Below are 12,858 nucleotides of genomic sequence, written 5' to 3'. Positions count from 1 at the left end.
AAAGAACAACAGTTTTGTTGCGACCCACAGCTGAATCACAGCCTGGCTGCAGGAAAATACTCTCCTGGGTCCTAATGGAAGGAGCCTGATGGCATACAACTTGACATCCTTCACAGCACATAACAGATATAAAGAAGACACACTGCATCACATAATAGATTAAAAAATTTAATAGAGAAAAAATAGTAAGAGTTAATTATATTAGAGAAAGTGGGACACAATGTTCTTTAAGATTTTTATAGCAAGTTCCTACTGCTGAGAGCGGGATTATTTAAAGAGAGGTCCATTTATAGTTACCATTAACAGCTTTCACACAGAGACAAGGTTCACGAGGAACATACAGAATATTCATGGTTTCGTACCACGCTCAGTCCAAACTTGTGCAAAGAACCAAACCTCAGCAAGTCTCCCTAAACAAAGCAGCAGCTGCACCGCTCCTCGTGAGCCACGCTGGCGCACGCAGTGCCCACAGAGCGCAATGCAGAGGCCCCAGCTCTGCAGCACAGCAGCAGTTCTTGGTTTTATGCTTCTGGGGGATAAAAGCAGCTTCACCACTGTAGTGTGAGCATCCTGTGTCATGCCACAGAACAGAGCTGCCAGGAGGGACTGTTAACTTCAGTGCAGGTTCTGAACGCCATGCACAAATGCCTTTCCCCCTGTAGAAAAGAGGTTGTTCAGGAGGTTTTGCTGCTTTGGTTTTTTGCCTTTATGCCCCAGTACCTGAGCATTTAGCAAACACGGTAAGGCAGACCTGAACAATCTATAGATGGGAGGACTATATTAAGTGAGAACACCAGTGAAATGCCCGATTACTTGCATATAGAAACTACAAAGTGTGTAACACCAGCTTTTGCATGGATGTATTTGCCGAGCCCAGGCCTGTGCTCCATGGGCTCCACAGCCTGCAGACCATGTGAAGGGATCTACGCATGGTACGTGGGAGAAGCCAGCTCCACTGCCAGGGATCCACACTCACTACAGACGAGTCCCGGGCTGGATGTGGCTCAGGGCAGCCTGGTCTGGTGGTTGGCAGCCCTGCCCATGGCCGGGGGGTTGAAACTATGATCGTTATGGTCCTTTACAACCCAGGCCATTTTATGATTCTGTGAGTCCACACCTTTACAGACTCCTTTCCTCTTTCTGAAAGGATGCACTTCTGCCTACGGGCAAACAGAAGAGAAGGCAGCAGGAGCCCCCATTCAGTGGCAGCTCAGGGCTGGGTGCTGCCTGCATCAGGCACAGCCCACCACCTGCCTTCCGCCAAAAGCCTGAGGTGAGATGAGTTTCCCCAGAGGACCCCACGTGCACCAAGCCTTGAGTCACCTGGCACGAGTTAAAGTGGCCATTCTTCTGATGGAAGGCAGAAAATTACTAAAGAAGGGGGCACGAAAGATTAAAGGAACAGTAAATAACAGAGAGAACAAGGCACTTACAGTGATATGACTCACTGACAAAATTAGGCACATGCAACTTTTTTTTTCAGGCATACGCCCAAACAACAGGTAAGTCACACTTAGAGAATAGGGAATGGGATATGGAAAATCTCTGAAAAGCACTGAGATGGTGTCTTGGTGCTAATACAAGCATCGTGCTCAACTCCGTATGCCCAAAGGTCACAGTGGTGTTAAAGTGGTCACAGCAGGCTGGATCACTATGGGAGCAGCTCTCCTGCTCAGCTGTAGGAACTGCCAACACCCAGAAGCACTCAGTGGCAGCCAGAACAAGCTAAAGCAGAACGGCCTCGTGCCTAGCAGACAAAAAAGGGGGGAAGAAACGCTGCTTCTTGAGAGAACATCAGAGAAATCTGTGCAGTTAAGCATGTAAAAGCACTCAGGTTTTAATGAAAAATGAAAGCACTCCATCAAGATCCGGATGCGCTTACACAGACAGATCCCACCTTGGTCAAACAGCTGCTTATGGAACAGAAATGTGCAGAGTAGGATGCGATACCTGAAAATTTACACTAGGAAACTACAAATGGCACGTCCTTAAAGGATGACCAAACCAAGCACTGAGCTAGGAGAAGCTACTGCTCTCTTAACAGCTTATAAAGACAGGGCCGACAGTTAAAAATAACGTCAGCAATGTAACAAACAAGGCATCTGATCCTGAATTTTAATTTTTTTAAAGCACAAGTAGCAATGGTTATTGAGAAATGTGTTTTCCTACAAATGCCATGTGGCATATTGACTTTTTTTTTTAGCTCCACGTGATTTCTGTATTATTTGGCAACTTCTAATAGTTTCAGTAGAGGAAAAAAGCCCCGTGAATGCTGAGAAGCATGGTAATTGTTCCTACACAACAGACACGGATGATGCAAGTTGATGTAATTGAGGACAAGGGTGGAAAGGCATTTATAGAAACAGCAAACTCAGTGTTTAGCGAAAAAGAATTCCTGGTTATGTGTGCTGCAGCAGTTTGCTTTTGTCTATAATTCAGCCCTGTTTAAGAAATGACAGACTGTGCACAGAATCACCTCCAGCCTATGACTTCACTATATGTTTTTATTCTGCTTCATTTCTAGCAATGGAACATGCAAATGCATAATGTAAAACAAGTGATCCAGCAGCGCATGTATTTTCCTGCCCTTAAAATGGATAAAACTTCAATTAGTTGACACAAGTACATGGGAATTAAAGTAATAAGGCACGACTGCCCTTCACTGCTAATTGAAACTGAAGTGTACTGAGCAGCTAGTCACAGGAGACAGCAACAAACTGCTGTAGGAGGGAAAATATATATATATAAATTTTGAATTAAGCTATTATGCTATACATAGAACTAAGCACACAGTGCTGGAGAACTTAGACCTGGAGGCACAGTGTTTCGTCTTCCTTTGTCTCTTCCATACACCAAACAAGAACTACTTTCGTGCACCTTTCAGACAAACAGGAAAACGCATTTAACAAGAAATATCAGGAATAGTCTTCAGATCCTTGCCCTCCCCTGTCCGCTGCACGCATGCACAAGTCACTGGGGCACTGTAGTAAAGGACAAGAACTCAAAAACAAAGGAAGAGCTAGAACAGGCACACATACTGCAATCTCTTGAACTCACACCTGCGGTACAAGGAAGCCATAATCTCAGCAAGCTGGGACAGACTCTCCCAACACAGCTGAGCCAGCTCTGCCCAGCGACTCCTTCCCCAGTCAGGTCACGGCCATGCAGACCAACTCCCTTCCCTTTCCTATTGCTGTATTTTCTGCAGTAATTACAGAAAATGCTTCCGTGAAATGTGCATTAGATGAGCAGTTAATCTCTCTCCTAGCTGAGGCATAAAGCAAAGGCACTGGTATCGTGCACCCAGGTGCTCCACCATGCCTACTGTGAACCCTGCCCTGACTGTATTCCAGGGGTGCAGCTCTGGCCCTTCTACAGCCACGGGAGAACTCCCCACACTGTGATCTAGGCTACTCTTAGAAGTCCATGAAACACAGCTAGTAAGAGCCTTAAATATGCTCTAGGACGGCCCAGAGCATCCCTGAAAAATCTGTAGGCATCCAGAACAGATTCTGAAGGCCACCTGTACAATCAGACTCATAGTTCACTTACTAGGAAGCAAGGAAACTGCAGACCCAAGCAGGAATTGTCCCACTGATGCAGTTCAGGTGCACAGCTGGATGCCGGCCCCACTGCTTGCCCAGCCCCACGTCTTCCCCCACACCTCCCCAACTCCCCACTGACATCACTCTGCATTACATTTATTTTCCAGTGTACTTGGTACCACTCCAGTGTCAATTTTTGGAAAGACTAAAAATATTGCTCCAGCTTGTGGATTTCTTATTTTGTAATTATTATTACAGGCAGCCTGTAAGGAGACTCTTCAGTCTGAGGCTCCAGGCCACAGATGTCAGGTACACCAAGGAAGCAGTGGCCGCTCTGCGAGGGTCGGAACAAGGAGTCCCCATCTCCTCCTAGCAAAGGCTTTGCGAGGCACATAAAAATTTCAGCATGGGCTCTATGGCCCTCCCTCCTAACAGCCAACGAATGGGTTTTATTATCTCATTCCTCCAAGAAGTGGGTTAAAGGTAGCCCTGCGTTTTAAGAGTAAGGCAGGGATTCAAAAGACTACTGTAAAGGAAATGAAACACAATGTAAACATTTGACTAATAGCTTCTCTTCTGGAATTAGAAACACCTACGGATGCTTCAGTTAACTAATCCCATGTTGTGCTCTACTTCAAAGAAAGCTGCCCTTGAACCTCCAAAATCCATCATTTTCTGGATGTTGTGTCTACATGCTTCAAGCCCGTAATTACGTCTGAAGTCACAGAGCTCACAGGCCTTGCAATATTAAGGGTTTAAGTATAATTTAAGCTATCAAGAGTCAAAACCATAAGCCAGTCTATGCCTTTCATGAAACAAGCCATTAGCTAAGTTTACTTAAATTCAAGAAAATGCAATGAACTGGTGACTCACCTTATCTGAGGAATGCTCTATAGACTCCCCCCAGCAGCGACTCCTGCGGTAGACTTACTCCTGGAACAGAAGTGCAGTACCTCAGGGCATTTCTACTGCCTCTTTACATTTCCCAGAGCATCGAGCTGAACCATGACCTGCTCACTGCAACACCTCAGATGCAGGCAAGAAATGGTAGCACAGAACATTAAATTAGGACTGATGCTCAATGAAGTAGACTAAAAGCTATACGAGTGCTGGATCTACTTAGTTCTATATAGAAGAACAGAAAACAAATTACTGCTTTGATGATCTTACAACCATTTATAATCAAGAAGAAAAAAAAAGAAGAAACAACAAAACATCACTTTCTAACAGGTAATTTAAAAAAATAAGACATGACTACATGGCAGCCAATGAAGTTATTACAGAGCCGTACAAATGGATGAGCACCACCGGATGCCGCTCCCCGTCACTGCACTGCCCACCTGCTGCACAGCTCTGCTGGCACACCTCTACCTCGGAACTCAGCTGTGCACCACATGAAGTCACTGAAAAGACATCAGGCTTAGAATCAGGCTGGACAAAAAAAAGTACAATTCACATAAACTGTTTTTGCTAAAATCTATTCAGGGTCAAACCGTTCAATGAGTAAAGAAGAAAAGCAGTTTAATTCATTTCAAGCTGAAACGCTCGGCAGCAGACTCAGAAACCACTCCCTTTGAGAGCAAAACACAGAAACACAGACTGCTGAACTGCTCTGGGTGTTCCCATCCCGCTTCCTGTGCCTTGGCCGACATCCTATTCTGCCATCACCACACTGCTCACTGAGTCACTGCTCTTCCCAACTGTAGCCTTCTATTTTTACCTAGCAACATCAGGTTACCCTGCTACTTTTGGTTTGTTGGCATTCCACCAAACCAAACTCTACATCCAACGTCAGTATTTTGGTCAGGGAAACTGATTTTATTTTCACTTAACTGGGAAAAGAAGGGGAACACTTAAGAACAAATGATGTAAGCCAAATTGTTTCTCACTCCACAAGGAAATGACAAATGGGAGAAGCAGAGCAATCATTATGATTTCATGGTCTGTATTTATGTAATGGAAGACTATACCTGAAAACAGGCAGCAAGTTTCAAACTCAGTTCCAACCCTCCATTCACTGAGCTGCAAGAAAAGCTGTCTATTCCACAATACAGCTGCTGCACCGTATCCTAACCCAGGTAAACGAGTGCTGGAATGCTACTGTGAAGCTGTAATAGCTTCAGTGCTGACGTTTGAAAAGATGTTCAGCATTTTACATACAAGCAGGTTGGAGCAACATACACTTTTTGCTGATCCCATAGCTAGCACTCTACTGAAGGAGTTACAAAAGATGCTGCTTGTGCTAACATGCTATAACCAGACAGGTACTGAAAGCGAAGAGGACTTTTGCCTCAATAATGCACTTAATTAAAAACACATCAATTTGTGTTTTCCTTTACATTAGGATTTCCTAGATTGCCACTTGGTTAAATGTGATGCGCACAAAAAAATTTGCACAAAACTTTACAACATAATGAAACAAATATGTACACCAGTCTACATTACTGTATTAGAACGAACAAATTTTGCTTGATTATAGTGAAAATAAGTTGCTCAAATTGTTCTGTTTCAAAGTCCTACCTGATTCACAGGAGAGGAGTACACAGTTGAGCCCCAGGTGAGCATCCAGCTCCACCATCAGCCCCCAGGTGGGCTGGGAACCGGCAGAGCTGGGAACAAGGCAGCACATCACCCCGGGACAGAAAGCAGAGCCTCCTTAAGCTTATGGAAGATGCAAAGCTTACTCTTTAGGTTTATTCCAGAAAACAAGTGAGCATTTGATGAGCACTTATATTGAAGTACAGATTTTCCTGTATGAGATTTCTAAGTCTACATTCAAACATCTTTTCAGGCCTCCTTCACTAACCAATTCTGATGGAGCCCTTTTGGAAGGAAAAAGCCTCATCCATCAGCAGGCCTTCTCTCAGCAGGGGCTGTGCAGAGATGAGGAAGGCAGTGAGAAGCTTCACTACTCTAACTTGCTAATTCAAGAACCGACTTGGCTGCAGCCACACGTACAGACTGAAGGCTTCCACCAACTTGCTCGACCTGCAGCTAGCTGCGAATGCCACACTGCTGCAGCCCCACAACTGCTGCTTTCTATTCAATGGAAGCCTAACAATTCACAATGAAAAAGCACACGTATTTGGCTGCACTCACCTCTTTGTGCAGGCGTAACACCCATATAGCAGTTGCAGCAGTTCAGTACTGGGAGGTCTGACTCCAGTTGGACGCCACCGCATCCCTCCATTAAACAGGTTGGCAGCAGCTCTGCATTAAGTCCTGGCTGTGACTGAATTTTTATAATATATAAATAAAAATGGATGCCAGAAATTCTGTGAGACCTTAAACACAATACGGTTCAGCACCGCAGACATAAGTTTCCTCTTTAATTGGTTTAACAATCGAGCTTGACAATGATTCAACTACTTGCAGACTTCTGCAATATTTTATACAGAGATTGATCTGAAGATGTAAAGCAACAATTTGTGATAATAAATCAGTCTCAGATGTGTCTTAAAAAGAAAAAAAACAAAAACCAACACTGGAGTGTTGCTTAAAACCCTACAGTAGGTATTTTAGTGCTTATAAGAGCTGCCAGAGCAGCCCTCTACTTAAACCACGTGTTTGTATCCCGTGCTGCCTGGGTTCCTCTGCAGCTCATTGTTCTGTCCCTTTACATCTTTACAATATATGCCAGTGTAGTTGGGAACAGCACACAGTGATACAGACATGCCAAAAAAAGCCTTTTTTGTTTTAAATCAAGGTTTCCCACAAACACTAAATGTTAATGTCTTTGAGGTATTTCAGGCTTTATCTCATCACCTTAGATAATTACAGTACTTAGAAACTTTGACAATGTAATTTCAAGTGTTCTTGTGCTTGTTTCACTGCTAACACTGATAAAATAGCATTTCTTTTCCGAGGAGGAATGTAAAGAGCCTTCAGTTCTCAAAGACCGAGCAAGTGATTCTGAAGAGTCATTAAGGAACTGAACAGACCTGGAGTGGGAGCACACAGAAGTCCTCACAGTGAATGCCAGCTGCATGGTGTGCGAGCACAGGTCCCACTTTGTTTCATAAACACCTGGTATTGCACCACAGACAAAAGCACCACAGACACAAGCTGGTGTTTTTCCTCCCTAAGGTTACTGCAAGGAAAAGAACCGTTACAACACGTGACATGTGCTTCAGATCATAGCCAGAACTCTCGAAAATAAACCAGAGCAAATTTGGAAAATGCAACGTGAAATCCAAACACCCAACACTGACTCATTTTGGGTGGAATCAACAGGGATGCCGCAGCTGCAAGAGTCAGGGGAATCCCTCTGAACGGTGAGCCACACATGGGAAACCAGCACCCAACACTTGGCCCACAAAGCAAAGATAAGGGATCAGTTTCCCAAGAGTACTGAGGAACCTCTTGCACGATGAACTTCTCTCAAAGTTACCTATCAGTACCTGTTTTTAATAGATACAGCAACTTCTCAGCTTTACCGAGGCACGTCTCAAAAAGCAAATCAGTGAGCCAGAGAAGGATGTGGGATGGGGAGGAGAGAAGTGAGTTATTTTGGGGAGGAAAAAAAACCAACACTGATGACCTACTCCAATTTTCTGGTTAAAGCAGTCAGCTCTATTAAAATGCTATTACAAGCTGAGGGCTCCCATGTGCACGATTTGTATGTCAGCTCTTCAGGGGCACGAGTTCTGATCCTCACCCAAACGGGTCGCTGCTACAGCTCTGGTGTTACCACCAGCACAAGAGATGCTCCCAGCACAGTCAGGCTTTCCTTACATACGTTCCTTGGAAAGTATCCTTTTAGGAAGAGGACCCACCTGAGCGCTGCTATCTCACCAACATACCCCTGTCTGCCTTACAAACATGCACACCTGCTGACCCTCTGCCCAGGCAGCACACTGTGGCCTGAGGGCTGGTTCCCAGGAGCACCACCCAGACCCCACAGGGCAGAACAGCCTTCTGACAGCCCCAAACACTCATCTGAAAGCTAAAATTAACACCGCTAGAGCAAGAATAGCAGCGCTGCACTCACAACACATCCGTCCAAAACAGCCGTCCCTCCACGAGGGCAAAGGCAAGCCAGGGGCCGGCCGGCCCCATGGGCTCTGACCTCACATCACCCATAGCCCAGCCCTGCTCCCGTCGCACGTGGGTTTGTAACGCCCCGTACCGCCTATTCTTAGAACATACTTTCCAGAGAATCTCCGGGACAGGGCTCAGCCTTCCCCACCCCTTCCAGAGCCACACCAGCGCAGGAGCACCCAGCTCCTCGGGTCGCAGCACTGTTGTGCCAGCAGAGATCCGGCCCTGGTCTGCACATCCAAAGCCAGGTGACCTGCAAGCCAAGGCACAGAGCGGTGAATCACAAGGAAAGGAAAACAGTGTGCTAAAAATAGCGAAGCAAGCAGTGTATGGAGAATAAATGTTTTTATCCAGTTGAGGCCCAAGGTCCTCCACCAGCTCTTCTGTATTTTGTGCAAAACAATTCACAGAAGCAAAGAGGATGAAGAAATAAAAGGAAGCCTAGATCCTCAACGATGACTTACAAATTATATTTAATCAACAGTACGCAGTGGGGAGAAAGCGTTGAGTTTGAAACCAGCAGAAAATACACTAACATATAAATTAAATATTCAATTAAACTTCAAACAGAAGATGCCAAAATTACTTTTTTTTTTTTACTTTTAGGGGAAATTGTCCCAAGTTGTCTTCAGTTCAGAAATGCTGAAGAGTCACTGTCCACTGCACATCAGCAACATGAAGGCTCTGCCCACCCATCGCCTGATCAGACACAAATGCCTGCAGATGCTCCAGCTGAGTGTCAGACCAAAGAAGACCCATAAGCAACACCAACCTCAAGTGTGCAACAGCCTCTTTTCTTTCACCAGGAGATCACACGGAGATTTTCTGATACAAATCCATAAAGGAAATATATTTCATTATTTTCAAGCAACCACAACACACAGCTTTGTCGTTCGGAGAGGATGCTTTTTAAAAAAGAAAAAGAATGAAGTGCTTCACACGGGTGGATTTCACAACCAACCATCACCCTTTCCCTGATGTGCAGAAAGGGCTCTCCCTGGGTCTTGCCGCATCAGCCTGCATCTCCAGTGCGTGGATTTGACAGCAGTGCATGAGCCCTGGAGCTCTGTGCAGTGTGAGAGGACAAAGGTGGAAGCTGGGCTCTGGCTGGGCACAGCCTGTGGGAGCAGCCCCAGTGCCAGCACAGCTCCTGCTCCGGGCAGCACCAGCAGGGCCCACCCTTCCCATGGGACCCACCACTGGAAATAAGCGTGCAGAGGACAGAGAAAAGATTATACCTCACCAGCAGCCAACCTGAAGAGGAAGGTACGCCTGGCTGGTGCCTCACAGGAAACTGTATTTTCCTGTTGTCTTTTTTGATTCTCAATATACCTTGTTGTCTTTTTCTGCTGAAATCTTTCTACGTAATGAGCAAGTTACTTAAAAGAAAAAAAAAAAAAAAAAAAAATCAAGATTTTCCATGGACTTGCCAACATTCCTGTTGTCTCCCACTCACTGTAGCTCTAAACTTTTGGTGCCAATTAGCCTGACATTAGCTTCAATTTCATCAATTAGCTGTGCTTCCCTCCCTCCCACGTTAACCCACAGATGGGAAGTACACACTGCAAAACAATGCTGAGATCAGTTTATCTACCTCATCAGTATCATCCTTTGTTTTTTTCTGTTTTGTTTTGTTTCCTTACAAGCCTCCTCTGGAAGCATTGATTTCCTTGCTGGATACTTGCATAAGGTCCAAGGTGAGGACAGTCTTTTTGTTCCACGTTTGTACAATGCACAGCAAAACACAGCCCTGGTACCTGAATGGGACTCTTAATTTGTATCACAGACATCAAGTGATGATCACCAGGTCAGAATTTCAGAAATTTGCTTCCTTTCTCTCTAGAAGTAATAATGTGGTTGAAGAATTATTTGATCCATCAAGGTAAGCAACCGGCAAAGGAGAAACTCCAGCAATAAAGCTTGAGTATATCCAGGCTCAGTATGCTTGTATGTAAAGGACTTTCTTCACTCTATAAAGAAGCCACTGGCACAATGTAAGACCTGCAGCCATAAATATATCTCAGAAACAGCAGCAGCTGAAGAAACTGTTCTCAAGAACACTGATAAAGCAGGCTTACAACAGATTGTTTATGCTTTATGAGAAATGACTCAAATTCAGGAGTATTCCCAGATCCTGGCCATGGCCTTCCCAGGGGAACAGACTAAAACCTGCTTCAGAAGCACTTTTCTGCAGTGGTCTCAGTGCCATGTAGTTTAGCCTCCACAAATGCCTTTTCAGGGGTCCTGACCTAATGAGAGATCATCAACTTTCTATTTCAAGTTTAACCACAGCAGGTACAGCAACTGCACAGCAGCTTTGCTATCACACAAAGGAAAGTTAACGCTTGGGGTCCTTCCAGCACCCCAGCAGTCAGACATAGGTACATTTGCAAGAAGAGCATGGACAGAGGAAAGCTGTAGCAACATTTCTCCAAAACGCTCTCCTAGTCTTCCACAGTTTTGCCCCACAGAAGGAGCAGAGAAGGCCCTACCTTGTGCAGGGGCCAGCAGAGCTTCCAGCTCCACTATGGCCACACGTAACACGTCACATCCATCCCAAGAGCTACAGCCCTGCCTTGCTTCTCTGTACCACACCAAAAACCTCCCCTTCCTCCACACTTCACCCCTTTCAGCAGTCTCCCAGTAGCAACAGGTGGTAATTTTCATGTTAGGTTACATGAAAAGGATTCAGATGGATCTGTTCAGATTATTAACTTTCACATTTAAATATATGCTTTAACTGACAGGCTTCTTAAAATGTACTTCAGATGTTTTTCAGAAAGATCTTATAGGAACAAAAGTACACCAGATCTGTAGGGATTCACATCCACGTTCTCCTAGTTTATGTTTTCTGCTCCAGCTGCTCTGCTCTGCCTTTTAAATTTATTTTAAAGCCGTAAAACCAACAAGTCATCTTCGGTTCCAAAAACTTTGCTGAAACTGGAGAAATGTGTTAGTTGCCATGGGAACAGCAAGGAGTCACTGGGTCAGGATGCAGAGAACTTCTCTTGCTCTGCCTGATCATTTGCATCAGAAGTTCAGCCATCTGTTATTAACTATTTAACAACAGTCTCGCTTGTTATCGCTGCTGCCTGCCATTTAAGTTTGCAGAATCCATCGCCCCACCTTCAGCCCTTTTGTAAACTCCTAATGAATGTGAAAATTCAACTGAGAGCTCGGTTTTCTTCCAGGTAGAATGAGCACCGTTGCCAGACTTAGCCTGCTGCTCAATATTCTCCTTTCTCGCCAAGGAAAAGGCATATGCTTATGTAGACACTGGAAGTAGCAGCTTTCTTCTCAAAAAAAACATCAATTTGGAAAGATGGTAGATGGCTGAACTGCAAGACATGCTGTATCCCTCCCATTTAAGCACACCCCGCTTTACTCTTCAGTTCACACCATCTCTTGATCTTCTGTATCTCATCTTCCCAGAAGAAACCAGGTTTTTAACTTTACTCCAGAATATGAACAGTGTAGACTCAACGATGTGTTACTAGCATGGAAATACTGCCTTGTATCCCCAAAGAGGATCTGAAATATATTCATACAGTATTTCTACATACCAAGAAAACAGAAACTTGGTTGTCACACTTGCAAGCTCACCATTTGGTACTTGAAATCTTTTACCTTGACCTCAGTATCTTCATTCAAATCCGTTACCTAAAGCAAAGCACTGACAGTGCTGGGACAGCTGGTCAGGCTGGCTGCTCTTTGCTCATCCTGCTCTCACAAGAAAGTGGGAAGCTGCACACTGCCAAAAAGGAACAACATGACTGTTTTTCATCTACTGTTACCAAAACTACTCAGCAGAAAAAAATAAAATCAGTTAGGATTAGGAACACCTAACAGGCCATTGGCAAGAAGCTCTTGTTTGTCACTTAACAAGGAAGTGTTGCATTATAATACACTAAAGCATTCTGCTTACAGGTACAGCCAGTAAAGGTCAGACCCCTAAAATTATAGTGATGGGGAAAAAAAAAAAGAAAGATATTTATGTGGGAATATGGAAAGAGCATTGCAGAGCATCACAAGACCAAGTCACACATCTGAATAACAACACAATATTTTCCATCTAGTCTTTCACTTGGATGACATGCACACCACTAGCCTGCTATACGCACGGGGAATTTCACCACACCAAGAACTGCAGCAGAGAGCCATGGTTAAGATGCCTTTTCTGACTCCACTGAGATGAGGGATTCTGTAGATAACACTAGACATGTGTAGGACAGATCCGGTATAATGCAAAAGCTTAGAAACTCATGTGATACTG

At 44.6% G+C, this 12,858-nt stretch overlaps 1 protein-coding gene and 1 long non-coding RNA gene across 7 annotated transcripts in view; both read right to left on the bottom strand.

Annotated features, from left to right (window-relative positions):
• The window catches only part of ATOSA (atos homolog A), a 43,594-nt gene that overhangs the window by 18,479 nt on the left and 12,257 nt on the right, over positions 1-12,858 (bottom strand). The window contains exons 1-2 of one of the 6 annotated variants that reach the window (XM_085234364.1): positions 4,886-5,026; positions 4,419-4,562 (exon numbers count right to left, since the gene is read on the bottom strand). The exons of the other annotated variants lie outside the window; for them this stretch is intronic. The gene's annotated coding sequence lies outside the window, so the exon portion shown is untranslated. Of the gene's footprint in view, positions 1-4,418; positions 4,563-4,885; positions 5,027-12,858 lie in introns of those variants that run through there. 6 annotated transcript variants of the gene reach the window in all.
• LOC146543549 (uncharacterized) lies at positions 6,653-12,733 on the bottom strand. The gene is made up of 3 exons (XR_014885994.1): positions 8,694-12,733; positions 7,487-7,635; positions 6,653-6,777 (listed from the first exon to the last, which is right to left on the bottom strand). It is a non-coding gene; the product is annotated as an uncharacterized LOC146543549 (long non-coding RNA).

The sequence above is a fragment of the Meleagris gallopavo genome, chromosome 12 (assembly GCF_905368555.1).
Source record: "Meleagris gallopavo chromosome 12, MGAL_WU_HG_1.1, whole genome shotgun sequence".
Taxonomy (NCBI): Eukaryota; Metazoa; Chordata; class Aves; order Galliformes; family Phasianidae; genus Meleagris; species Meleagris gallopavo.
This window is presented reverse-complemented; position numbering and strand designations above follow the sequence as displayed.